General features: G+C 42.6%; 47 non-coding genes and 7 pseudogenes across 47 annotated transcripts; all 54 read left to right on the top strand.

Annotated features, from left to right (window-relative positions):
- Positions 1-139: 139 nt before the first annotated feature.
- On the top strand, positions 140-258 carry LOC141618772 (5S ribosomal RNA). Its single transcript, XR_012531496.1, has one exon. It is a non-coding gene; the product is annotated as a 5S ribosomal RNA (ribosomal RNA).
- Positions 259-504: 246 nt separating this feature from the next.
- Positions 505-624, top strand: LOC141622704 (5S ribosomal RNA). Its single transcript, XR_012533069.1, has one exon. It is a non-coding gene; the product is annotated as a 5S ribosomal RNA (ribosomal RNA).
- A 246-nt stretch (positions 625-870) lies between these two features.
- Positions 871-989, top strand: LOC141623070 (5S ribosomal RNA). The gene has a single exon (XR_012533186.1). It is a non-coding gene; the product is annotated as a 5S ribosomal RNA (ribosomal RNA).
- A 217-nt stretch (positions 990-1,206) lies between these two features.
- LOC141623826 (5S ribosomal RNA) lies at positions 1,207-1,323 on the top strand (annotated as a pseudogene).
- A 219-nt stretch (positions 1,324-1,542) lies between these two features.
- LOC141623136 (5S ribosomal RNA) lies at positions 1,543-1,661 on the top strand. The gene has a single exon (XR_012533214.1). It is a non-coding gene; the product is annotated as a 5S ribosomal RNA (ribosomal RNA).
- Positions 1,662-1,905: 244 nt separating this feature from the next.
- Positions 1,906-2,024, top strand: LOC141623593 (5S ribosomal RNA; annotated as a pseudogene).
- A 243-nt stretch (positions 2,025-2,267) lies between these two features.
- Positions 2,268-2,387, top strand: LOC141619768 (5S ribosomal RNA). The gene has a single exon (XR_012531803.1). It is a non-coding gene; the product is annotated as a 5S ribosomal RNA (ribosomal RNA).
- A 245-nt stretch (positions 2,388-2,632) lies between these two features.
- Positions 2,633-2,752, top strand: LOC141623524 (5S ribosomal RNA). The gene has a single exon (XR_012533431.1). It is a non-coding gene; the product is annotated as a 5S ribosomal RNA (ribosomal RNA).
- A 244-nt stretch (positions 2,753-2,996) lies between these two features.
- LOC141623288 (5S ribosomal RNA) lies at positions 2,997-3,115 on the top strand. Its single transcript, XR_012533285.1, has one exon. It is a non-coding gene; the product is annotated as a 5S ribosomal RNA (ribosomal RNA).
- A 220-nt stretch (positions 3,116-3,335) lies between these two features.
- On the top strand, positions 3,336-3,454 carry LOC141622246 (5S ribosomal RNA). Its single transcript, XR_012532913.1, has one exon. It is a non-coding gene; the product is annotated as a 5S ribosomal RNA (ribosomal RNA).
- Positions 3,455-3,672: 218 nt separating this feature from the next.
- On the top strand, positions 3,673-3,791 carry LOC141622954 (5S ribosomal RNA). Its single transcript, XR_012533150.1, has one exon. It is a non-coding gene; the product is annotated as a 5S ribosomal RNA (ribosomal RNA).
- Positions 3,792-4,037: 246 nt separating this feature from the next.
- Positions 4,038-4,156, top strand: LOC141623029 (5S ribosomal RNA). Its single transcript, XR_012533175.1, has one exon. It is a non-coding gene; the product is annotated as a 5S ribosomal RNA (ribosomal RNA).
- A 243-nt stretch (positions 4,157-4,399) lies between these two features.
- LOC141623021 (5S ribosomal RNA) lies at positions 4,400-4,518 on the top strand. The gene has a single exon (XR_012533174.1). It is a non-coding gene; the product is annotated as a 5S ribosomal RNA (ribosomal RNA).
- A 244-nt stretch (positions 4,519-4,762) lies between these two features.
- LOC141619710 (5S ribosomal RNA) lies at positions 4,763-4,882 on the top strand. Its single transcript, XR_012531788.1, has one exon. It is a non-coding gene; the product is annotated as a 5S ribosomal RNA (ribosomal RNA).
- Positions 4,883-5,127: 245 nt separating this feature from the next.
- LOC141623162 (5S ribosomal RNA) lies at positions 5,128-5,247 on the top strand. Its single transcript, XR_012533219.1, has one exon. It is a non-coding gene; the product is annotated as a 5S ribosomal RNA (ribosomal RNA).
- A 245-nt stretch (positions 5,248-5,492) lies between these two features.
- Positions 5,493-5,612, top strand: LOC141623628 (5S ribosomal RNA; annotated as a pseudogene).
- Positions 5,613-5,857: 245 nt separating this feature from the next.
- On the top strand, positions 5,858-5,977 carry LOC141623744 (5S ribosomal RNA; annotated as a pseudogene).
- A 246-nt stretch (positions 5,978-6,223) lies between these two features.
- LOC141620957 (5S ribosomal RNA) lies at positions 6,224-6,342 on the top strand. Its single transcript, XR_012532074.1, has one exon. It is a non-coding gene; the product is annotated as a 5S ribosomal RNA (ribosomal RNA).
- Positions 6,343-6,588: 246 nt separating this feature from the next.
- Positions 6,589-6,707, top strand: LOC141621424 (5S ribosomal RNA). The gene has a single exon (XR_012532322.1). It is a non-coding gene; the product is annotated as a 5S ribosomal RNA (ribosomal RNA).
- A 247-nt stretch (positions 6,708-6,954) lies between these two features.
- Positions 6,955-7,073, top strand: LOC141623202 (5S ribosomal RNA). The gene has a single exon (XR_012533256.1). It is a non-coding gene; the product is annotated as a 5S ribosomal RNA (ribosomal RNA).
- A 248-nt stretch (positions 7,074-7,321) lies between these two features.
- Positions 7,322-7,440, top strand: LOC141621014 (5S ribosomal RNA). The gene has a single exon (XR_012532084.1). It is a non-coding gene; the product is annotated as a 5S ribosomal RNA (ribosomal RNA).
- A 218-nt stretch (positions 7,441-7,658) lies between these two features.
- On the top strand, positions 7,659-7,777 carry LOC141622974 (5S ribosomal RNA). The gene has a single exon (XR_012533154.1). It is a non-coding gene; the product is annotated as a 5S ribosomal RNA (ribosomal RNA).
- A 246-nt stretch (positions 7,778-8,023) lies between these two features.
- Positions 8,024-8,142, top strand: LOC141622951 (5S ribosomal RNA). The gene has a single exon (XR_012533149.1). It is a non-coding gene; the product is annotated as a 5S ribosomal RNA (ribosomal RNA).
- Positions 8,143-8,360: 218 nt separating this feature from the next.
- Positions 8,361-8,479, top strand: LOC141623186 (5S ribosomal RNA). Its single transcript, XR_012533230.1, has one exon. It is a non-coding gene; the product is annotated as a 5S ribosomal RNA (ribosomal RNA).
- Positions 8,480-8,723: 244 nt separating this feature from the next.
- LOC141619879 (5S ribosomal RNA) lies at positions 8,724-8,842 on the top strand. Its single transcript, XR_012531829.1, has one exon. It is a non-coding gene; the product is annotated as a 5S ribosomal RNA (ribosomal RNA).
- A 244-nt stretch (positions 8,843-9,086) lies between these two features.
- LOC141623063 (5S ribosomal RNA) lies at positions 9,087-9,205 on the top strand. Its single transcript, XR_012533184.1, has one exon. It is a non-coding gene; the product is annotated as a 5S ribosomal RNA (ribosomal RNA).
- A 245-nt stretch (positions 9,206-9,450) lies between these two features.
- On the top strand, positions 9,451-9,570 carry LOC141623443 (5S ribosomal RNA). Its single transcript, XR_012533377.1, has one exon. It is a non-coding gene; the product is annotated as a 5S ribosomal RNA (ribosomal RNA).
- A 243-nt stretch (positions 9,571-9,813) lies between these two features.
- On the top strand, positions 9,814-9,932 carry LOC141623599 (5S ribosomal RNA; annotated as a pseudogene).
- A 244-nt stretch (positions 9,933-10,176) lies between these two features.
- On the top strand, positions 10,177-10,295 carry LOC141623043 (5S ribosomal RNA). Its single transcript, XR_012533178.1, has one exon. It is a non-coding gene; the product is annotated as a 5S ribosomal RNA (ribosomal RNA).
- A 241-nt stretch (positions 10,296-10,536) lies between these two features.
- LOC141619371 (5S ribosomal RNA) lies at positions 10,537-10,655 on the top strand. Its single transcript, XR_012531674.1, has one exon. It is a non-coding gene; the product is annotated as a 5S ribosomal RNA (ribosomal RNA).
- Positions 10,656-10,890: 235 nt separating this feature from the next.
- On the top strand, positions 10,891-11,010 carry LOC141623265 (5S ribosomal RNA). Its single transcript, XR_012533274.1, has one exon. It is a non-coding gene; the product is annotated as a 5S ribosomal RNA (ribosomal RNA).
- A 244-nt stretch (positions 11,011-11,254) lies between these two features.
- Positions 11,255-11,373, top strand: LOC141623719 (5S ribosomal RNA; annotated as a pseudogene).
- Positions 11,374-11,616: 243 nt separating this feature from the next.
- On the top strand, positions 11,617-11,735 carry LOC141623112 (5S ribosomal RNA). Its single transcript, XR_012533204.1, has one exon. It is a non-coding gene; the product is annotated as a 5S ribosomal RNA (ribosomal RNA).
- A 238-nt stretch (positions 11,736-11,973) lies between these two features.
- On the top strand, positions 11,974-12,093 carry LOC141623259 (5S ribosomal RNA). Its single transcript, XR_012533273.1, has one exon. It is a non-coding gene; the product is annotated as a 5S ribosomal RNA (ribosomal RNA).
- Positions 12,094-12,337: 244 nt separating this feature from the next.
- Positions 12,338-12,456, top strand: LOC141619160 (5S ribosomal RNA). The gene has a single exon (XR_012531607.1). It is a non-coding gene; the product is annotated as a 5S ribosomal RNA (ribosomal RNA).
- A 247-nt stretch (positions 12,457-12,703) lies between these two features.
- LOC141620749 (5S ribosomal RNA) lies at positions 12,704-12,822 on the top strand. Its single transcript, XR_012532028.1, has one exon. It is a non-coding gene; the product is annotated as a 5S ribosomal RNA (ribosomal RNA).
- Positions 12,823-13,069: 247 nt separating this feature from the next.
- Positions 13,070-13,195, top strand: LOC141623834 (5S ribosomal RNA; annotated as a pseudogene).
- Positions 13,196-13,439: 244 nt separating this feature from the next.
- LOC141623424 (5S ribosomal RNA) lies at positions 13,440-13,558 on the top strand. Its single transcript, XR_012533368.1, has one exon. It is a non-coding gene; the product is annotated as a 5S ribosomal RNA (ribosomal RNA).
- Positions 13,559-13,802: 244 nt separating this feature from the next.
- On the top strand, positions 13,803-13,921 carry LOC141621733 (5S ribosomal RNA). Its single transcript, XR_012532632.1, has one exon. It is a non-coding gene; the product is annotated as a 5S ribosomal RNA (ribosomal RNA).
- A 243-nt stretch (positions 13,922-14,164) lies between these two features.
- Positions 14,165-14,283, top strand: LOC141622981 (5S ribosomal RNA). The gene has a single exon (XR_012533157.1). It is a non-coding gene; the product is annotated as a 5S ribosomal RNA (ribosomal RNA).
- Positions 14,284-14,526: 243 nt separating this feature from the next.
- Positions 14,527-14,645, top strand: LOC141622629 (5S ribosomal RNA). Its single transcript, XR_012533046.1, has one exon. It is a non-coding gene; the product is annotated as a 5S ribosomal RNA (ribosomal RNA).
- A 243-nt stretch (positions 14,646-14,888) lies between these two features.
- Positions 14,889-15,007, top strand: LOC141623380 (5S ribosomal RNA). Its single transcript, XR_012533335.1, has one exon. It is a non-coding gene; the product is annotated as a 5S ribosomal RNA (ribosomal RNA).
- A 239-nt stretch (positions 15,008-15,246) lies between these two features.
- Positions 15,247-15,366, top strand: LOC141623409 (5S ribosomal RNA). The gene has a single exon (XR_012533359.1). It is a non-coding gene; the product is annotated as a 5S ribosomal RNA (ribosomal RNA).
- Positions 15,367-15,611: 245 nt separating this feature from the next.
- Positions 15,612-15,730, top strand: LOC141618620 (5S ribosomal RNA). The gene has a single exon (XR_012531446.1). It is a non-coding gene; the product is annotated as a 5S ribosomal RNA (ribosomal RNA).
- A 245-nt stretch (positions 15,731-15,975) lies between these two features.
- Positions 15,976-16,095, top strand: LOC141622966 (5S ribosomal RNA). Its single transcript, XR_012533153.1, has one exon. It is a non-coding gene; the product is annotated as a 5S ribosomal RNA (ribosomal RNA).
- Positions 16,096-16,343: 248 nt separating this feature from the next.
- Positions 16,344-16,462, top strand: LOC141620795 (5S ribosomal RNA). The gene has a single exon (XR_012532041.1). It is a non-coding gene; the product is annotated as a 5S ribosomal RNA (ribosomal RNA).
- Positions 16,463-16,709: 247 nt separating this feature from the next.
- LOC141623464 (5S ribosomal RNA) lies at positions 16,710-16,829 on the top strand. The gene has a single exon (XR_012533391.1). It is a non-coding gene; the product is annotated as a 5S ribosomal RNA (ribosomal RNA).
- A 244-nt stretch (positions 16,830-17,073) lies between these two features.
- On the top strand, positions 17,074-17,192 carry LOC141623107 (5S ribosomal RNA). The gene has a single exon (XR_012533203.1). It is a non-coding gene; the product is annotated as a 5S ribosomal RNA (ribosomal RNA).
- A 245-nt stretch (positions 17,193-17,437) lies between these two features.
- Positions 17,438-17,556, top strand: LOC141618727 (5S ribosomal RNA). The gene has a single exon (XR_012531480.1). It is a non-coding gene; the product is annotated as a 5S ribosomal RNA (ribosomal RNA).
- Positions 17,557-17,802: 246 nt separating this feature from the next.
- LOC141620061 (5S ribosomal RNA) lies at positions 17,803-17,922 on the top strand. Its single transcript, XR_012531874.1, has one exon. It is a non-coding gene; the product is annotated as a 5S ribosomal RNA (ribosomal RNA).
- A 245-nt stretch (positions 17,923-18,167) lies between these two features.
- LOC141622471 (5S ribosomal RNA) lies at positions 18,168-18,286 on the top strand. Its single transcript, XR_012532976.1, has one exon. It is a non-coding gene; the product is annotated as a 5S ribosomal RNA (ribosomal RNA).
- Positions 18,287-18,531: 245 nt separating this feature from the next.
- LOC141620848 (5S ribosomal RNA) lies at positions 18,532-18,651 on the top strand. The gene has a single exon (XR_012532051.1). It is a non-coding gene; the product is annotated as a 5S ribosomal RNA (ribosomal RNA).
- Positions 18,652-18,896: 245 nt separating this feature from the next.
- LOC141623165 (5S ribosomal RNA) lies at positions 18,897-19,016 on the top strand. Its single transcript, XR_012533223.1, has one exon. It is a non-coding gene; the product is annotated as a 5S ribosomal RNA (ribosomal RNA).
- Positions 19,017-19,250: 234 nt separating this feature from the next.
- Positions 19,251-19,369, top strand: LOC141623570 (5S ribosomal RNA). The gene has a single exon (XR_012533455.1). It is a non-coding gene; the product is annotated as a 5S ribosomal RNA (ribosomal RNA).
- Positions 19,370-19,650: the final 281 nt, after the last annotated feature.

The raw sequence follows: 19,650 nt of genomic DNA, 5'->3' as shown, positions 1-19,650 counted from the left end.
TCCGCCCCAATCGGACTCTCCGGGAGCAAGTTACGACCGTTCGGAGACACGGGGACGTGGCGGGATATTGAAAACTTGTTTTATGTTGAAAAAAGGCTAAAGATGAGGTAATATAATGAAATTTGTGAGGAAAGTGTATGGGTGCGATCATACCAGCACTAATGCACCGGATCCCATCAGAACTCCGCAGTTAAGCGTGCTTGGGCGAGAGTAGTACTAGGATGGGTGACCACCTCGGAAGGCCCTGTGTTGCATCCCTTTTTTTCTTTTTTTTCGTTTTTTCATGGTACTTTGCCTCCAAATTATCTTGGTTTAATGAGTTAAACGCGTAGATCTCGTCGAGATAATAAATTTGATAAAACAAATTCGCCCCAATCGGACTCTCCGGGAGCAAGATACGACCGTTCGGAGACACGGGGACGTGACAGGATAGTGAAAACTTGTTTTATGTTGAAAAAAGGCTAGAGATGAGGTAATATATTGAAATTTGTAAGGAAAGTGTATGGGTGCGATCATACCAGCACTAATGCACCGGAACCCATCAGAACTCCGCAGTTAAGAGTGCTTGGGCAAGAGTAGTACTAGGATGGGTGACCTTCTTGGGAAGGCCCCGTGTTGCACCCCTTTTTTTCTTTTATTCATTTTTTTCACGGTACTTTGCCTCCAAATTCTTTTGGTTTAATGAGTTAAACGCGTAGATCTCGTCGAGAAAATAAGTTTGAAAAAAAAAATCCGCCCCAATCGGACCCTTCGGGTGCAAGTTACGACCGTTCGGAGACACGGAGACGTGACGGGATATTGAAAACTTTCTTTATGTTGAAAAAAGACTAGATATGAGGTAATATAATGAAATTTGTGAGGAAAGTGTATGGGTGCGATCATACCAGCACTAATGCACCGGATCCCATCAGAACTCCGCAGTTAAGCGTGCTTGGTCGAGAGTAGTACTAGGATGGGTCACCTCCTCGGAAGGCCTCATGTTGCACCCTTTTTTTCTTTTTTTTCGGTTTTTCACGGTACTTTGCCTCCAAATGCTCTTGGTTTAATGAGTTAAATGCGTAGATAAAAATCGCCCCAATCGGACTCTCCGGGAGCAAGATACGACCGTTCGGAGACACGGAGACGTGACGGGATATTGAAAACTTGTTTTATGTTGAAAAAGGCTAGAGATGAGGTAATGTAATGAAATTTCTGAGAAAAGTGTATGGGTGCGATCATACCAAAGACTAATGCACGGATCCCATCGAACTCCGCATTAAGAGTTCTTGGGCGAGAGTAGTACTAGGATGGATGACCTCCTGGGAAGGCCTCGTGTTGCACCCTTTTTTTTTTTTTTTTTTCTTTTTTCACGGTACTTTGCCTCTAAATTCTCTTGGTTTAATGAGTTAAATGCGTAGATAAAAATCGCCCCAATCGGACTCTCCGGGAGCAAGATACGACCGTTCGGAGACACGGAGACGTGACGGGATATTGAAAACTTGTTTTATGTTGAAAAAAGGCTAGAGATGAGGTAATATAATGAAATTTGTGAGGAAAGTATAGGGGTGCGATCATACTATCACTAATGCACCGGATCCCATCAGAACTTCGCAGTTAAGCGTGCTTGGGCGAGAGTAGTACTAGGATGGGTGACCTCTTGGGAAGGCCTCGTGTTGCACCGCTTTTTTTCTTTTTTTATTTTTTTTCACGGTACTTTGCCTCCAAAATCTCTTGGTTTAATGAGTTAAACGTGTAGATCTTGTCGAGATAATAAGTTTGAAAAAAAATCTGCCCCAATCGGACTCTCCGGGAGCAAGTTACGACCGTTCGGAGACACGGGGACGTGACGGGATATTGAAAACTTGTTTTATGTTGAAAAAAGGCTAGAGATGAGGTAATATAATGAAATTTGTGAGAAAAGTGTATGGGTGAGATCATACCAGCACTAATGTACCGGATCCCATCAGAAGTCCGCAGTTAAGCGTGCTTGGGCGAGAGTACTACTAGGATGGATGACCTCCTCGGAAGGCCTCGTGTTGCACCGCTTTTTTTATTTTTTTCGTTTTTTCACGGTACTTTGCCTCCAAATTCTCTTGTTTTAATGATTTAAACGCGTAGATCTCGTCAAGATAATAAGTTTGAAAAAAAATCCACCCCAATCGGACTCTTCGGGAGCAAGTTACGACCGTTCGGAGACACGGGGACGTGACGGGATATTGAAAACTTGTTTTATGTTTAAAAACGGCTAGAGATGAGATAATATAATGAAATTTGTGAGGAAAGTGTATGGGTGCGATCATACCAGCACTAATACACCAGATCCCATCAGAACTCCGCAGTTAAGAGTGCTTGGGCGAGAGTAGTACTAGGATGGGTGACCTTCTTGGGAAGGCCTCGTGTTGCACCCCTTTTTTTTCTTTTTTTCTTTTTTTCACGGTATTTTGCCTCCAAATTCTCTTGGTTTAAAGAGTTAAACGCGTATATCTCGTCGAAATAATAAATTTGAAAAAAAAATCCGCCCCAATCGGACTCTCCAGGAGCAAGTTACGACCGTTCGGAGACACGGGGACGTGACGGGATATTGAAAACTTATTTTATGTTGAAAAAAGGCTAGAGATGAGGTAATATAATGAAATTTGTGAGAAAATTGTATGGGTGCGATCATAGCAGCACTAATGCACCGGATCCCATCAGAACTCCGCCGTTAAGAGTGCTTGGGCGAGAGTAGTACTAAGATGGGTAACCTTCTTGGGATGGCCTCGTGTTGCCCCCCTTTTTTTTCTTTTTTTCATTTTTTCACGGTACTTTGCCTCGAAATTATCTTGGTTTAATGAGTTAAACGCGTAGATCTCATCGAGATAATAAATTTGAAAAAAAATCCGCCCCAATCGGACTCTCCGGGAGCAAGTTACGACCGTTCGGAGACACGGGGACGTGACGGGATATTGAAAACTTGTTTTATGTTGAAAAAGGGCTAGATATGAGGTAATATAATGAAATTTGTAAGGAAAGTGTATGGGTTGAATCATACCAGCACTAATGCACCGGATCCCATCAGAACTACGCAGTTAAGCGTGCTTGGGCGAGAGTAGTACTAGTATGGGTGACCTCCTGGGAAGGCCTCGTGTTGCACCCCTTTTTTTTTCTTTTTGTCGTTTTTTCACGGTACTTCGCCTCCAAATGCTCTTGGTTTAATGAGTTAAACGCGTAGATAAAAATCGCCCCAATCGGACTCTCCGGGAGCAAGATACGACCGTTCGGAGACACGGAGACGTGACGGGATATTGAAAACTTGTTTTATGTTGAAAAAAGGCTAGAGATGAGGTAATGTAATGAAATTTCTGAGGAAAGTGTATGGGTACGATCATACCAGCACTAATGCACCGGATCCCATCAGAACTCTGCAGTTAACAGTGCTTGGGCGAGAGTAGTACTAGGATGGGTGACCTCCTGGGAAGGCCTTGTGTTGCACCCTTTTTTTTCTTTTTTTCGTTTTTTCACGGTACTCTGCCTCTAAATTCTCTTGGTTTAATGAGTTAAATGCGTAGATAAAAATCGCCCCAATCGGACTCTCCGGGAGCAAGATACGACCGTTCGGAGACACAGAGACGTGACGGGATATTGAAAACATGTTTTATGTTGAAAAAAGGCTAGAGATGAGGTAATATAATGAAATTTGTGAGGAAAGTATAGGGGTGCGATCATACCAGCACTAATGCACCGGATCCCATCAGAACTCCGCAGTTAAGCGTGCTTGGGCGAGAGTAGTACTAGGATGGGTGACCTCCTGGGAAGGCCTCGTGTTGCACCCCTTTTTTTTTCTTTTTTTCTTTTTTTCACGGTACTTTGCCTCCAAATGCTCTTGGTTTAATGAGTTAAACGCGTAGATCTTGTCGAGATAATAAATTTGAAAAAAACATCTGCCCCAATCGGACTCTCCGGGAGCAAGTTACGACCGTTCGTAGACACGGGGACGTGACGGGATACTGAAAACTTGTTTTATGTTGAAAAAAGGCTAGAGATAAGGTAATATAATGAAATTTGTGAGAAAAGTGTATGGGTGCGATCATACCAGCACTAATGCACCGGATCCCATCAGAACTCCGCAGTTAAGCGTGCTTGGGCGAGAGTACTACTAGGATGGATGACCTCCTCGGAAGGCCTCGTGTTGCACCGCTTTTTTTCTTTTTTTCGTTTTTTCACGGTACTTTGCCTCCAAATGCTCTTGGTTTAATGAGTTAAACGCGTAGATCTTGTCGAGATAATAAGTTTGAAAAAAAATCCACCCCAATCGGACTCTCCGGGAGCAAGTTACGACCGTTCGTAGACACGGGGACGTGACGGGATATTGAAAACTTGTTTTATGTTGAAAAAAGGCTAGAGATAAGGTAATATAATGAAATTTGTGAGAAAAGTGTATGGGTGCGATCATACCAGCACTAATGCACCGGATCCCATCAGAACTCCGCAGTTAAGCGTGCTTGGGCGAGAGTACTACTAGGATGGATGACCTCCTCGGAAGGCCTCGTGTTGCACCGCTTTTTTTCTTTTTTTCGTTTTTTCACGGTACTATGCCTCCAAATTCTCTTGTTTTAATGATTTAAACGCGTAGATCTCGTCGAGATAATAAATTTGAAAAAACAATCCACCCCAATCGGACTCTTCGGGAGCAAGTTACGACTGTTCGGAGACACGGGGACGTGACGGGATATTGAAAACTTGTTTTATGTTTAAAACCGGCTAGAGATGAGATAATATAATGAAATTTGTGAGGAAAGTGTATGGGTGCGATCATACCAGCACTAATACACCAGATCCCATCAGAACTCCGCAGTTAAGAGTGCTTGGGCGAGAGTAGTACTAGGATGGGTGACCTTCTTGGGAAGGCCTCGTGTTGCACCCCTTTTTTTTCTTTTTTTCGTTTTTTCACGGTACTTTGCCTCCAAATTCTCTTAGTTTAATGAGTTAAACGCGTATATCTCGTCGAGATGATAAATTTGAAAAAAAAATCCGCCCCAATCGGACTCTCCAGGAGCAAGTTACGACCGTTCGGAGACACGGGGACGTGACGGGATATTGAAAACTTATTTTATGTTGAAAAAAGGCTAGAGATGAGGTAATATAATGAAATTTGTGAGAAAAGTATATGGGTGCGATCATACCAGCACTAATGCACCGGATCTCATCAGAACTCCGCCGTTAAGAGTGCTTGGGCGAGAGTAGTACTAAGATGGGTGACCTTCTTGGGATGGCCTCGTGTTGCACCCCTTTTTTTTCTTTTTTTCGTTTTTTCACGTTATGTTGCCTCCAAATTATCTTGTTTTAATGAGTTAAACGCATAGATCTCGTCGAGATAATAAGTTTTAAAAAAAAATCTGCCCTAATCGGACTCTCCGGGAGCAAGTTACGACCGTTCGGAGACACGGGGACGTGCCGGGATATTGAAAACTTGTTTTATGTTGAAAAAAGGCTAGAGATGAGTTAATATAATGAAATTTGTGAGAAAAGTGTATGGGTGCGATCATACCAGCACTAATGCACCGGATCTCATCAGAACTCCGCCGTTAAGAGTGCTTGGGCGAGAGTACTACTAGGATGGGTGACCTTCTTGAGATGGCCTCGTGTTACAACCCTTTTTTTGTTTTTTTTATTTTTTTCACGTTACGTTGCCTCCAAATTCTCTTGGTTTAATGAGTTAAATGCGTAGATCTTGTCGACATAATAAGTTTAAAAAAAAAATCCGCCCCAATCGGACTCTCCGGGAGGAAGTTACGACCGTTCGGAGACACGGGGACGTGGCGAGATATTGAAAACTTATTTTATGTTGAAAAACGGCTAGAGATGAGGTAATATAATGAAATTTGTGAGAAAAGTGTATGAGTGCGTTCATACCAGCACTAATGCACCGGATCCCATTAGAATTACACCGTTAAGAGTGCTTGGGCGAGAGTAGTACTAGGATGGGTGACCTTCTTGAGAAGGCTTCGTGTTGCACCCCTTTTTTTCTTTTTTTTCTTTTTTTTCACGGTACTTTGCCTTCAAATTATCTTGCTTTATTGAGTTAAACGCGTAGATCTCATCGAGATAATAAGTTTGAAAAAAAAATCCGCCCAAATCGGACTTTCCGGGAGCAAGTTACGACCGCTCGGAGAAACGGGGACGTGACGGGATATTGAAAACTTGTTTTATGTTGAAAAAAGGCTAGAGATGAAGTAATATAATGAAATTTGTGAGGAAAGTATATGGGTGCGATCATACCAGCACTAATGCACCGGATCCCATCAGAACTCCGCAGTTAAGCATGCTTGGGCGAGAGTAGTACTAGGATGGGTGACCTCCTCGGAAGGCCTCGTGTTGCTTCCCTTTTTTTCTTTTTTTTTTCGTTTTTTCACGGTACTTTGCCTCCAAATTATCTTGGTTTAATGAGTTAAACGCGTAGATCTCATCGAGATAATAAATTTGAAAAAAAATCCGCCCCAATCGGACTCTCCGGGAGCAAGTTACTTCCGTTCGGAGACATGGGGACGTGACGGGATATTGAAAACTTGTTTTATGTTGAAAAAGGGCTAGATATGAGGTAATATAATGAAATTTGTAAGGAAAGTGTATGGGTGCAATCATACCAGCACTAATGCACCGGATCCCATCAGAACTACGCAGTTAAGCGTGCTTGGGCGAGAGTAGTACTAGTATGGGTGACCTCCTAGGAAGGCCTCGTGTTGCACCCCTTTTTTTTTTCTTTTTGTCGTTTTTTCACGGTACTTTGCCTCCAAATGCTCTTGGTTTAATGAGTTAAACGCGTAGATCTTGTTGAGATAATAAATTTGAAAAAAAATCCGCCCCAATCGGACTCTCCGGGAGCAAATTACGATCGTTCGGAGACACCGGGACGTGACGGGATATTGAAAACTTGTTTTATGTTTAAAAAAAGGCTAGATATAAGGTAATATAACGAACTTTGTAAGGAAAGTATATGTGTGCGATCATACCAGCACTAATGCACCGGATCCCATCAGAACTCCGCAGTTAAGCGTGCTTGAGCGATAGTAGTACTAGTATGGGTGACCTCCTAGGAAGGCCTCGTGTTGCACCCCTTTACATTATTCTTTTTTTCGTTTTTTCATGGTACTTTGCCTCCAAATGCTCTTGGGTTAATGAGTTAAATGCGTAGATCTTGTCAAGATAATAAATTTGAAAAAACAATCCGCCCCAATCGGACTCTCTGGGAGCAAGTTACGACCGTTCGGAGACACGGGGACGTGACGGGATATTGAAAACTTTTTTTATGTTTAAAAAAGGCTAGATATGAGGTAATATAATGAAATTTGTGAGGAAAGTGTATGGGTGCGATCATACCAGCGCTAATGCACCGGATCCCATGAGAACTCCGCAGTTAAGCGTGCTTGGTCGAGAGTAGTACTAGGATGGGTGACCTCCTCGGAAGGCCTCGTGTTGCACCCCTTTTTTTCTTTTTTTCGTTTTTTCACGGTACTTTAACTCCAAATTCTCTTGGTTTAATGTGTTAAATGCGTAGATAAAATTCGACCCAATCGGACTCTCCGGGAGCAAGTTACGACCGTTCGGAGACACAAGGACGTGACGGGATATTGAAAACTTGTTTTATGTTGAAAGAAGGCTAGAGATGAGGTAATACAATGAAATTTGTGAGGAAAGTATATAGATGCGATCATACCAGCACTAATGCACCGGATTCCATCAAAACTCCGCAGTTAAGCGTGCTTGGGCGAGAGTAGTACTAGTATGGGTGACCTCCTAGGAAGGCCTCGTGTTGCACCCCTTTTTTTTCTTTTTTTCATTTTTTCACGGTACTTTGCCTCCAAATACTGTTGGGTTAATGAGTTAAATGTGTAGATCTTGCCGAGATAATAAATTTGAAAAAAAAAATCCGTTCCAATCGGACTCTCCGGGAGCAAGTTACGACCGTTCGGAGACACGGGGACGTGACGGGATATTGAAAACTTTTTTTATGTTGAAAAAAGGCTAGATATGAGGTAATATAATGAAATTTGTGAGGAAAGTGTATGGGTGCGATCATACCAGCACTAATTCACCGGATCCCATCAGAACTCCGCAGTTAAGCGTGCTTGGTCGAGAGTAGTATTAAGATGGGTGACCTCCTCGGAAGGCCTCGTGTTGCACCCCTTTTTTTCTTTTTTTCGTTTTTTCACGGTACTTTGACTCCAAATTCTCTTGGTTTAATGAGTTAAATGCGTAGATAAAATTCGTCCCAATCGGACTCTCTGGGAGCAAGTTACGACCGTTCGGAGACACGGGGACGTGACGGGATATTGAAAACCTGTTTTATGTTGAAAAAAGGCTAGAGATGAGGTAATACAATGAAATTTGTGAGGAAAGTATATAGATGCGATCATACCAGCACTAATGCACCGGATCCCATCAAAACTCCGCAGTTAAGCGTGCTTGGGCGAGAGTAGTACTAGTATGGGTGACCTCTTAGGAAGGCCTCGTGTTGCACCCTTTTTTTTTCTTTTTTTCGTTTTTCCACGGTACTTTGCTTCCAAATTCTCTTGGTTTAATTATTTAAACGCGTAGATCTCGTCGAGATAATAAAATTAAAAAAAAAATCCGCCCAATCGGACTCTCCGGGAGCAAGTTACGACCGTTCGGAGACACGGGGACGTGACGGGATATTGAAAACTTTTTTTATGTTGAAAAAAGGCTAGAGATGAGGTAATATAATGAAATTTGTAAGGAAAGTGTATGGATGCGATCATACCAGCACTAATGCACCAGATCTCATCAGAACTCCGCAGTTAAGCGTGCTTGGGCGAGAGTAGTACTAGGATGGGTGACCTTCTGGGAAGGCCTCGTGTTGCACCCTTTTTTTCTTTTTTTCTTTTTTTCACGGTACTTTGCCTCCAAAATCTCTTGGTTTAATGAGTTAAACGCGTAGATCTCGTCGAGGTAATAAATTTTTAAATAAAATACGCCCCAATCGGACTATCCGGGAGCAAGTTACGACCGTTCGGAGACACGGAGACGTGGCGGGATATTGAAAACTTGTTTTATGTTGAAAAAAGGCTAGAAGATGAGGTAATATAATGAAATTTATGAGCAAAGTGCATGGGTGCGATCATACTAGCACTAATGCACCAGATTCCATCAGAACTCCGCAGTTAAGCGTGCTTGGGCGGGAGTAGTACTAGTATGGGTGACCTCTTAGGAAGGCCTCGTGTTGCACCCCTTTTTTTTCTTTTTTTCTTTTTTTCACGGTACTTTGCCTCCAAAAGCTCTTGGTTTAATGAGTTAAAAGCGTAGATCTTGTCGAGATAATAAACTTGAAAAAAAAATCCGCCCCAATCGGACTCTCCGGAAGCAAGTTACAACCGTTCGGAGACACGGGGACGTGACGGGATATTGAAAACTTGTTTTATGTTGAAAAAAGGCTAGAGATGAGGTAATATAATGAAATTTGTAAGGAAAATGTATGGGTGCGATCATACCAGCACTAATGCACCAGATCCCATCAGAACTCCGCAGTTAAGCGCGCTTGGGCGAGAGTAGTACTAGGATGGGTGACCTCCTGGGGAGGCCTCGTGTTCTTACCCTTTTTTTCTTTTTTTCGTTTTTAAACGGTACTTTGCCTCAAAATTATCTTGGTTTAATGAGTTAAAAGCGTAGAACTCGTCGAGATAATAAATTTGAAAAAAAACTCCGCGCCAATCGGACTCTCCGGGAGCAAGTTACGACCGTTCGGAGACACGGGGACGTGACGGGATATTGAAAACTTGTTTTATGCTGAAAAAAGGCTAGAGATGAGGTAATATAATGAAATTCTTGAGCAAAGGGCATGGGTGAGATCATACTAACACTAATGCACTGGATCTCATCAGAACTCCGCAGTTAAGCGTGCTTGGGCGAGTGTAGTACTAGGATGGGTGACCTACTGGTAAGGCCCCGTGTTGCACCCCTTTTTTTCTTTTTTTCGTTTTTTCACGGTATTTTGCTTCCAAATTCTCTTGGTTTAATGAGTTAAACGCGTAGATCTCGTCGAGATAATAAATTTGAATATAAAATCCGCCCCAATCGGACTCCCCGGGAGCAAGTTACGATCATTCGGAGACACGGGGACGTGACGGGATATTGAAAACTTGTTTTATGTTGAAAAAAGGCTAGAGATGAGGTAATATAATGAAATTTGTGAGGAAAGTGTATGGGTGCGATCATACCAGCACTAATGCACCGGATCCCATCAGAACTCCGCAGTTAAGTGTGCTTGGGCGAGAGTAGTACAAGGATGGGTGACCACTTGTAAAGGCCTCGTGTTGGACCCCTTTTTTTCTTTTTTTCGTTTTTCCACGGTACTTTGCTTCCAAATTCTCTTGGTTTAATTATTTAAACGCGTAGATCTCGTCGAGATAATAAATTTAAAAAAAAACCGCCCAATCGGACTCTCCGGGAGCAAGTTACGACCGTTCGGAGACACGGGGACGTGACGGGATATTGAAAACTTTTTTTATGTTGAAAAAAGGCTAGAGATGAGGTAATATAATGAAATTTGTAAGGAAAGTGTATGGGTGCGATCATACCAGCACTAATGCACCAGATCCCATCAGAACTCCGCAGTTAAGCGTGCTTGGGCGAGAGTAGTACTAGGATGGGTGACCTTCTGGGAAGGCCTCGTGTTGCACCGTTTTTTTCTTTTTTTCACGGTACTTTGCCTCCAAAATCTCTTGGTTTCACGAGTTAAACGCGTAGATCTCGTCGACATAATAAATTTTAAAATAAAATCCGCCCCAATCGGACTCTCCGGGAGCAAGTTACGACCGTTCGGAGACACGGAGACGTGGCGGGATATTGAAAACTTGTTTTATGTTGAAAAAAGGCTAGATAAGAGGTAATATAATGAAATTTGTTAGGATAGTGTATGGGTGCGATCATACCAGCACTAATGCACAGGATCCCATCAGAACTCAGCAGTTAAGAGTGCTCGGGCGAGAGTAGTACTAGGATGGGTGACCTTCTTGGGAAGGCCTCGTGTTGCACCTTTTTTTTTCTTTTTTTCGTTTTTTCACGTTACTTTGCCTCCAAACTCTCTTGTTTTAATGAGTTAAAAGCGTAGAACTCGTCGAGATAATAAATTTGAAAAAAAACTCCGCGCCAATCGGACTCTCTGGGAGCAAGTTACGGCCGTTCGGAGACACGGGGACGTGACGGGATATTGAAAACTTGTTTTATGCTGAAAAAAGGCTAGAGATGAGGTAATATAATGAAATTCTTGAGCAAAGGGCATGGGTGCGATCATACTAGCACTAATGCACCGAATTTAATCAGAACTCCGCAGTTAAGCGTGCTTGGGCAAGAGTAGTACTAGTATGGGTGACCTCCTAGGAAGGCCTCGTGTTACACCCTTTTTTTTCTTTTCTTTTTCGTTTTTTAACGGTACACCTCTAAATTCTCTTGGTTTAATCATTTAAATGGGTATATCTCGTCGAGATAATAAATTTGAAATAAAGTCCGCCCCAATCGGACTCTCCGGGAGCAAGTAACGACCGTTCGGAGACACGGAGACGTGACGGAATATTGAAAACTTGTTTTATGTTGAAAAAAGGCTAGAGATGAGGTAATATAATGAAATTTGTGAGGATAGTGTATGGGTGCGATCATACCAGCACTAATGCACAGGATCCCATCAGAACTTCGCAGTTACGCGTGCTTGGGCGAGAGTAGTACTAGGATGGGTGACCTCCTGGGAAGGCTTCGTGTTGCACCCCTTTTTTTCTTTTTTCCACGGTACTTTGCCTCCAAATTCTCTTGGTTTAATAAGTTAAACGCGTAGATCTCGTCGAGATAATAAATTTGAAAAAAAAAAATCCGCCCCAATCGGACTCTCCGGGAGTAAGTTACGACCGTTCGGAGACACGGGGACGTGACGGGATATTGAAAACTTGTTTTATGTTGAAAAAAGGCTAGAGATGAGGTAATATAATGAAATTTGTTAGGATAGTGTATGGGTGCGATCATACCAGCACTAATGCACAGGATCCCATCAGAACTCAGCAGTTAAGAGTGCTCGGGCGAGAGTAGTACTAGGATGGGTGACCTTCTTGGGAAGGCCTCGTGTTGCACCTTTTTTTTTCTTTTTTTCGTTTTTTCACGTTACTTTGCCTCCAAACTCTCTTGGTTTAATGAGTTAAACGCGTAGATCTCGTCGAGATAATAAATTTGAAAAAAAAATCCGCCCCAATCGGACTCTCCGGGAGCAACTTACGAACGTTCGGAGACACGGAGACGTGGCGGGATATTGAAAACTTGTTTTATGTTGAAAAAAGGCTAGATATGAGGTAATATAATGAAATTTGTGAGGAACGTTTATGGGTGCAATCATACCAGCACTAATGCACCGGATCCCATCAGAACTCCGCAGTTAAGCGTGCTTGGTCGAGAGTAGTACTAGGATGGGTGACCTCCTCGGAAGGCCTCGTGTTGCACCCTTTTTTTTTTCTTTTTTTCGTTTTTTCACGGTACTTTGCCTCCAAAAGCTCTTGGTTTAATGAGTTAAAAGCGTAGATCTTGTCGAGATAATAAACTTGAAAAAACTATCCGCCCCAATCGGACTCTCCGGAAGCAAGTTACAACCGTTCGGAGACACGGGGACGTGACGGGATATTGAAAACTTGTTTTATGTTGAAAAAAGGCTAGAAGATGAGGTAATATAATGAAATTTATGAGCAAAGTGCATGGGTGCGATCATACTAGCACTAATGCACCAGATCCCATCAGAACTCCGCAGTTAAGCGTGCTTGGGCGAGAGTAGTACTAGTATGGGTGACCTCCTAGGAAGGCCTCGTGTTGCACCCCTTTTTTTTTCTTTTTTTTGATTTTTCACGGTACTTTTCCTCCAAAAGCTCTTGGTTTAATGAGTTAAAAGCGTAGATCTTGTCGAGATGATAAACTTGAAAAAAAAAATCCGCCCCAATCGGACTCTCCGGAAGCAAGTTACAACCGTTCGGAGACACGGGGACGTGACGGGATATTGAAAACTTGTTTTATGTTGAAAAAAGGCTAGAGATGAGGTAATATAATGAAATTTGTGAGGAAAATGTATGGGTGCGATCATACCAGCACTAATGCACCAGATCCCATCAGAACTCCGCAGTTAAGCGCGCTTGGGCGAGAGTTGTACTAGGATGGGTGACCTCCTGGCTCCTGGGGAGGCCTCGTGTTCCAACCCTTTTTTTCTTTTTTTCGTTTTTAAACGGTACTTTGCCTCCAAATTATCTTGGTTTAATGAGTTAAAAGCGTATAACTCGTCGAGATAATAAATTTAAAAAAAAACTCCGCGCCAATCGGACTCTCCGGGAGCAAGTTACGACCGTTCGGAGACACGGGGACGTGACGGGATATTGAAAACTTGTTTTATGTTGAAAAAAGGCTAGAGATGAGGTAATATAATGAAATTTGTGAGCAAAGGGCATGGGTGCGATCATACTAATACTAATGCACTGGATCTCATCAGAACTCCGCAGTTAAGCGTGCTTGGGCGAGTGTAGTACTAGGATGGGTGACCTACTGGTAAGGCCTCGTGTTGCACCCCTTTTTTTCTTTTTTTCGTTTTTTCACGGTATTTTGCTTCCAAATTCTCTTGGTTTAATGAGTTAAACGCGTAGATCTCGTCGAGATAATAAATTTGAAAATAAAATCCGCCCCAATCGGACTCTCCGGGAGCAAGTTACGACCATTCAGAGACACGGGGACGTGACGGGATATTGAAAACTTGTTTTATGTTGAAAAAAGGCTAGAGATGAGGTAATATAATGAAATTTGTGAGGAAAGTGTATGGGTGCGATCATACCAGCACTAATGCACCGGATCCCATCAGAACTCCGCAGTTAAGTGTGCTTGGGCGAGAGTAGTACTAGGATGGGTGACCTCCTGGAAAGGCCTCGTGTTGGACCCCTTTTTTTCTTTTTTTCGTTTTTCCACGGTACTTTGCTTCCAAATTCTCTTGGTTTAATTATTTAAACGCGTAGATCTCGTCGAGATAATAAATTTAAAAAAAAAATCCGCCCAATCGGACTCTCCGGGAGCAAGTTACGACCGTTCGGAGACACGGGGACGTGACGGGATATTAAAAACTTTTTTTATGTTGAAAAAAGGCTAGAGATGAGTTAATATAATGAAATTTGTAAGGAAAGTGTATGGGTGCGATCATACCATCACTAATGCACCAGATCCCATCAGAACTCCGCAGTTAAGCGTGCTTGGGCGAGAGTAGTACTAGGATGGGTGACCTTCTGGGAAGGCCTCGTGTTGCACCGTTTTTTTCTTTTTTTCTTTTTTTCACGGTACTTTGCCTCCAAAATCTCTTGGTTTAATGAGTTAAACGCGTAGATCTTGTCGAGATAATAAATTTTAAAATAAAATCCGCCCCAATCGGACTCTCCGGGAGCAAGTTACGACCGTTCGGAGACACGGAGACGTGGCGGGATATTGAAAACTTGTTTTATGTTGAAAAAAGGCTAGAGATGAGGTAATATAATAAAATTTATGATCAAAGTGCATGGGTGCGATCATACTAGCACTAATGCACCGAATCTCATCAGAACTCCGCAGTTAAGCGTGCTTGGGCAAGAGTAGTACTAGGATGGGTGACCTCCTGGGAAGGCCTCGTGTTGCACCCCTTTTTTTCTTTTCTTTTTCGTTTTTTAACGGTACACCTCCAAATTCTCTTGGTTTAATCATTTACATGGGTATATCTCGTCGAGATAATAAATTTGAAATAAAATCCGCCCCAATCGGACTCTCCGGGAGCAAGTAACGACCGTTCGGAGACACGGAGACGTGACGGAATATTGAAAACTTGTTTTATGTTGAAAAAAGGCTAGAGATGAGGTAATATAATGAAATTTGTGAGGATAGTATATGGATGCGATCATACCAGCACTAATGCACAAGATCCCATCAGAACTTCGCAGTTACGCGTGCTTGGGCGAGAGTAGTACTAGGATGGGTGACCTCCTGGGAAGGCTTCGTGTTGCACCCCTTTTTTTCTTTTTTTCACGGTACTTTGCCTCCAAATTCTCTTGGTTTAATAAGTTAAACGCGTAGATCTCGTCGAGATAATAAATTTGAAAAAAAAAAAATCCGCCCCAATCGGACTCTCCGGGAGTAAGTTACGACCGTTCGGAGACACGGGGACGTGACGGGATATTGAAAACTTGTTTTATGTTGAAAAAAGGCTAGAGATGAGGTAATATAATGAAATTTGTGAGGATAGTGTATGGGTGCGATCATACCAGAACTAATGCACAGGATCCCATCAGAACTCAGCAGTTAAGAGTGCTCGGGCGAGAGTAGTACTAGGATGGGTGACCTTCTTGGGAAGGCCTCGTGTTGCACCTTTTTTTTTTCTTTTTTTCGTTTTTTCACGTTACTTTGCCTCCAAATTCTCTTGGTTTAATGAGTTAAACGCGTAGATCTCGTCGAGATAATAAATTTGAAAAAAAAATCCGCCCCAATCGGACTCTCCGGGAGCAACTTACGACCGTTCGGAGACACGGAGACGTGGCGGGATATTGAAAACTCGTTTTATGTTGAAAAAAGGCTAGATATGAGGTAATATAATGAAATTTGTGAGGAAAGTTTATGGGTGCAATCATACCAGCACTAATGCACCGGATCCCATCAGAACTCCGCAGTTAAGCGTGCTTGGTCGAGAGTAGTACTAGGATGGGTGACCTCCTCGGAAGGCCTCGTGTTGCACCCCTTTTTTTCTTTTTTTCGTTTTTTCACGGTACTTTGCCTCCAAATTCTCTTGGTTTAATGAGTTTAACGCGTAGCTCTCGTCGAGATAATAAGTTTGAAAAAAAAATCCGCCCCAATCGGACTCTCCGGGAGCAAGTTACGACCGTTCGGAGACACGGGGACGTGACGGGATATTGAAAACTTGTTATATGTTGAAAAAAAGGCTAGAGATGAGGTAATATAATAAAATTTGTGAGGAAAGTGTATGGGTGCAATTATACCAGCACTAATGCACCGGATCCCATCAGAACTCCGTAGTTAAGCGTGCTTGGGCAAGAGTAGTACTAGGATGGGTGACCTTCTTGAGAAAGCCTCGTGTTGCACCCCTTTTTTTTTATTTTTTTCGTTTTTTCACGGTACTTTGCCTTCAAATTATCTTGGTTTAATGAGTTAAACGCGTAGATCTCATCGAGATAATAAGTTTGAAAAAAAAAAATCCGCCCCAATCGGACTTTCCGGGAGCAAGTTACGACCGTTCGGAGACACGGGGACGTGACGGGATATTGAAAACTTGTTTTATGTTGAAAAAAGGCTAGAGATGACGTAATATAATGAAATTTGTGAGGAAAGTATATAGGTGCGATCATACCAGCACTAATGCACCGGATCCCATCAGAACTCCGCAGTTAAGCATGCTTGGGCGAGAGTAGTACTAGGATGGGTGACCTCCTCGGAAGGCCTCGTGTTGCATCCCTTTTTTTCTTTTATTTTGATTTTTTCACGGTACTTTGCCTCCAAATTATCTTGGTTTAATGAGTTAAACGCGTTGATCTCGTCGAGATAATAAATTTGAAAAAAAAAATCCACCCCAATCGGACTCTCCGGGAGTAAGTTACGACCGTTCGGAGACACAGGGACGTGACGGGATATTGAAAACTTGTTTTATGTTGAAAAAAGGCTAGAGATGAGGAGATATAATGAAATTTGTGAGGATAGTGTATGGGTGCTATCATACCAGCACTAATGCACAGGATCCCATCAGAACTCAGCAGTTAAGAGTGCTCGGGCGAGAGTAGTACTAGGATGGGTGACCTTCTTGGAAAGGCCTCGTGTTGCACCTTTTTTTTTATTTTTTTCGTTTTTTCACGGTACTTTGCCTCCAATTTATCTTGGTTTAATGAGTTAAATGCGTAGATCTCGTCGAGATAATAAATTTGAAAAAAAAATCCGCCCCAATCGGACTCTCCGGGAGCAAGTTACAACCGTTCAGAGACACGGAGACGTGGCGGGATATTGAAAACTTGTTTTATGTTGAAAAAAGGCTAGATATGAGGTAATATAATGAAATTTGTGAGGAAAGTTTATGGGTGCAATCATACCAGCACTAATGCACCGGATCCCATCAGAACTCCGCAGTTAAGCGTGCTTGGTCGAGAGTAGTACTAGGATGTGTGTCCTCCTCGGAAGGCCTCGTGTTGCACCCCTTTTTTTCTTTTTTCTTTTTTTCACGGTACTTTGCCTCCAAATTATCTTGGTTTAATGAGTTAAATGCTTAGATCTCGTCGAGATAATAAGTTTGAAAAAAAAAATCCGCCTCAATCGGAGTCTCCGGGAGCAAGTTACGACCGTTCGGAGACACGGGGACGTGACGGGATATTGAAAACTTGTTATATGTTGAAAAAAAGGCTAGAGATGAGGTAATATAATGAAATTTGTGAGGAAAGTGTATGGGTGCGATCATACCAGCACTAATGCACCGGATCCCATCAGAACTCCGCAGTTAAGCGTGCTTGGTCGAGAGTAGTACTAGGATGGGTGACCTCCTCGGAAGGCCTCGTGTTGCACCCTTTTTTTTTTCTTTTTTTCGTTTTTTCACGGTACTTTGCCTCCAAAAGCTCTTGGTTTAATGAGTTAAAAGCGTAGATCTTGTCGAGATAATAAACTTGAAAAAACTATCCGCCCCAATCGGACTCTCCGGAAGCAAGTTACAACCGTTCGGAGACACGGGGACGTGACGGGATATTGAAAACTTGTTTTATGTTGAAAAAAGGCTAGATATGAGGTAATATAATGAAATTTGTGAGGAAAGTGTATGGGTGCGATCATACCAGCACTAATGCACCGGATCCCATCAGAACTCCGCAGTTAAGCGTGCTTGGGCAAGAGTAGTACTAGGATGGGTGACCTTCTTGGGAAGGCCTCGTGTTGCACCCCTTTTTTTCTTTTTTTCGTTTTTTCACGGTACTTTGCCTTCAAATTATCTTGGTTTAATGAGTTAAACGCGTAGATCTCGTCGAGATAATAAGTTTGAAAAAAAAAATCCGCCCCAATCGGACTTTCCGGGAGCAAGTTACGACCGTTCGGAGACACGGGGACGTGACGGGATATTGAAAACTTGTTTTATGTTGAAAAAAGGCTAGAGATGACGTAATATAATGAAATTTCTGAGGAAAGTATATAGGTGCGATCATACCAGCACTAATGCACCGGATCTCATCAGAACTCCGCAGTTAAGCATGCTTGGGCGAGAGTAGTACTAGGATGGGTGACCTCCTCGGAAGGCCTCGTGTTGCATCCCTTTTTTTTCTTTTTTTTGATTTTTTCACTATACTTTGCCTCCAAATTATCTTGGTTTAATGATTTAAACGCGTAGATCTCGTCGAGATAATAAATTTGAAAAAAAATCCGCCCCAATCAGACTCTCCGGGAGCAAGTTACGACCGTTCGGAGACACGGGGACGTGACGGAATATTGAAAACTTGTTTTATGTTGAAAAAAGGCTATATATGAGGTAATATAATGAAATTTGTGAGGAAAGTGTATGGGTGCGATCATACCAGCACTAATGCACCGGATCCCATCGGAACTCCGCAGTTAAGAGTGCTTGGGCAAGAGTAGTACTAGGATGGGTGACCTTCTTGGGAAGGCCTCGTGTTGCACCCCTTTTTTTCTTTTATTCGTTTTTTCACGGTACTTTGCCTCCAAATTCTTTTGGTTTAATGAGGTAAACGCGTAGATCTCGTCGAGATAATAAGTTTGAAAAAAAAAATCCGCCCCAATCGGACCCTCCGGGAGCAAGTTACGACCGTTCGGAGACACGGGGACGTGACGGGATATTGAAAACTTGTTTTATGTTGAAAAAAGGCTAGATATGAGGTAATATAATGAAATTTGTGAGGAAAGTGTATGGGTGCGATCATACCAGCACTAATGCACCGGATCCCATCGGAACTCCACAGTTAAGAGTGCTTGGACAAGAGTAGTACTAGGATGGGTGACCTTCTTGGGAAGGCCTCGTGTTGCACCCCTTTTTTTCTTTTATTCGTTTTTTCACGGTACTTTGCCTACAAATTCTTTTGGTTTAATGAGGTAAACGCGTAGATCTCGTCGAGATAATAAGTTTGAAAAAAAAAAAAATTCGCCCCAATTGGACCCTCCGGGAGCAAGTTACGACCGTTCGGAGACACGGGGACGTGACGGGATATTGAAAACTTGTTTTATGTTGAATAAAGGCTATAATGAAATTTGTGAGGAAAGTGTATTGGTGCGATCATACCAGCACTAATTCACCGGATCCAATCAGAACCCCGCAGTTAAGCGTGCTTTGACGAGGGTAGTACTAGGATGGGTGACCTCCTGGAAAAGCCTCGTGTTGCACCCCTTTTTTTCTTTTTTTTCTTTTTTTCACGGAACTTTGCCTCCAAATTTTCTTGGTTTAATGAGTTAAACGCGTAGATCTCGTCGAGATAATAAATTTGAAAAAAAAAATCCGCCCCATCGGACTCTCCGGGAGCAAGTTGTAATACTACGGATTTCTTAGGCTAGTACTCGACCGAGTAGAGCCTACTCAGTCAAGTAATGTAGATTGCGTAGTCTGTTTGGCTACTGCCGAGGAATACTCGGCCGAGTATGATGAATACTCGACCGAGTAGAGGATACTCG

Source organism: Silene latifolia, chromosome 1 (genome assembly GCF_048544455.1).
Source record: "Silene latifolia isolate original U9 population chromosome 1, ASM4854445v1, whole genome shotgun sequence".
Classification (NCBI taxonomy): Eukaryota; Viridiplantae; Streptophyta; class Magnoliopsida; order Caryophyllales; family Caryophyllaceae; genus Silene; species Silene latifolia.
The sequence above is the reverse complement of the archived record's forward strand: the minus strand, read 5'-3'. Positions and strand labels throughout refer to the sequence as shown.